Here is a 2,513-nt window from a genome sequence, read left to right as displayed (position 1 = left end):
CAAAAAAATAGGTTAAAATTGAAAATTTGGACTGATTATTTTTAACATATTAAAAATCAAATCAGTAATAATTTGAAAACAAATTTTTTTTTCTTTTAATTATTATTTTATATATATAATTAGTAATAATATAAAAAATTAGAAGTGATAGAAATAGTCTACTTGCAGATTTGAAAATAACGCGAAAAGTTGATTTAGAAAAGTATATTTTTGCTTCTGATGAAAGTTCCTTGTAGTCCAGTGCATTTTTTTATAGTAACAAACAGTTTTTATTGAAAATTATTGTATCAAGCCCTTTAAATTTTTATACACGTAAAAGTAAAGCAAAATATAACTTCTTTATTATTTTTATAATTTCTCCGTTTAAATTACAATATTAAATTATTGAATATCAATTTCATACTAAATTTAATAATTATAATTAGTATTTATTCATATATTATATTTTTAAATCAAAGAACTACTATCAGGATATAATCAAAGAAATAAGAGTTTATGTTGCTTTTAGAATAATCCACCAATTTCTCTAAAGAAAACACTATCTACAGATTTGCATCGAAGCGTTTCTTATGATAGTGATTTTAATCACTGTCAGATATCATCTATACTTGTGCCATCTATGCCTCGTCTACACTGTGCCTCGACCCCACTGTGCTACCGTTTTTTTTTTGTGGTGTCAGTATGTGTTAAGCGTTTATAATGGTAACATTGTTCCCGAAATACGTATCCGTGATTTTTTAGAATTTTTTTATGGCTTTATGAGTTAATACTTTTTTAGTTTTAAATTAATATAATTATAATCAGGGGCGCTGGAACTATTTTTTACATGGAGGGCAAAAATTTAATGACAAAAACTCAGTCCCCTTGGTTATTATTAAGCTAAAAAGTGGATTAAGCTATTTTTTGGTGGATTTTAGTGATCATATAAAAAAAATCCGGTAATTTATGGCAACTAATATAAAATTTCCTGACTACATGTTAATCATAACAATGCCATTTTTTTCTATTTAATGATGGCAATTAAAACTTGCAAATTGAGCTAAAAGTTATAGTACTAAATTTATTTTTTTTTGATATAAACTTTCACAAAAATCAACTTTTAAGGATTAAACAAATAGGTTATATATGTCATTTTCCTTATTTTTAACATATTAATAATCAAAATTTATGTAAATACTATTTTTTAATAATTTTAAAACTTAGAAGTGATAGAAAAAGTTTAATTGCATATTTGTGTCGTAACACAGTAAAAAGTAAAAGGGAAAATGGGTAACTATGTGTAAGTGTGTGTACGAAGATGAATATGAGGAGGTGATGCCTGCTGTCTAGGTATTCACGTGCGTGTTGTCGTACAGCAGTCACCGTGCTCGGCTGACACTCCGGGTTAGCTGTGGGTGTCGAAAGGCTGTTGTTATAGGAAGGGAGAATAAGAGTAACACCTAGGTATGAGGTGCAGACGAAGTGCAAGACACAAATACTAGGCGTACCAGGTGAGGAAAGATAACAAAGTACGAGGTGCAGACGAAGTGCAAGACACAAGTACTCTGAAATGTCGAGGAAAAGAGTATATAGGTTAGAAAAGGAATAAACAAAGACTTTACTTTAAACAGTAAGCCGGACAGCGACAACCGAGTACTGAGACTGATGAATGACACAAGGCACTGGAGTCGACTGACGACGATGGTCAGGTCTATTGGGTTTTTATAATAATTACACTTATTGCCGATTTGGCAATAAATATTATTTGTTAATTCATCAGTCTCAGGCAGCGGATGTGCTGTCTGTATTTTATTAAAATAATTCTCACGATTATGAAAACGTGACACCATCACATTTCAAAACATCGAGAAAAGTTGATTTAGAAAAGAACATTTTGGTTTCTGATGAAAGTTCCTTGTAGTCTAGTGTATAAAACTTATAACTTTATTATAAGTAACAAACATTTTGTATTGAAAAGTATTGCGTCAAGCTCTTTAAATTTTTATACGCGTTTAAAGCAAAAAAATAGACTACTACTTTATTATTTTTATAATATCTCCGTAAAAATTATAATATTAAATTATTGAACATCAATTTCATACTAAATTTAATTACTAAAATTGTTATTTATTCATATATAATAATTATAAATCAAATAACTAATCGGGATAGAATTAAGGGAATAAGAGTTATTGTTACTTTTGAAATAATCTACCAATTTCTTAAAATTAAAAACTATCTACAGATTTGCATCGAAGCGTTTCTTATGATAGTGGATTTTATCACCGTCAGATATCATCTATACTTGTCCCAACTTTGCCACGTCCATACTGGCCGCCACCCCACTGTACTACCGTTTTTAAATATAAATTTTAACAAAATTATAAAAATATAAACATATTACATAATATTATAAGTCAATAGTATTATCAGCAAAATTTAAAATATCACAAGTATAAATACAAGTAGTCATTCAACACATAGAATAATAATTTAAAATTACTATTAAATACTATCGGTCAATTTAATACTGG

Source organism: Daktulosphaira vitifoliae, unplaced genomic scaffold (assembly GCF_025091365.1).
Source record: "Daktulosphaira vitifoliae isolate Bord-2020 unplaced genomic scaffold, ASM2509136v1 Scaffold_4, whole genome shotgun sequence".
NCBI lineage: Eukaryota > Metazoa > Arthropoda > Insecta > Hemiptera > Phylloxeridae > Daktulosphaira > Daktulosphaira vitifoliae.
This window is presented reverse-complemented; position numbering follows the sequence as displayed.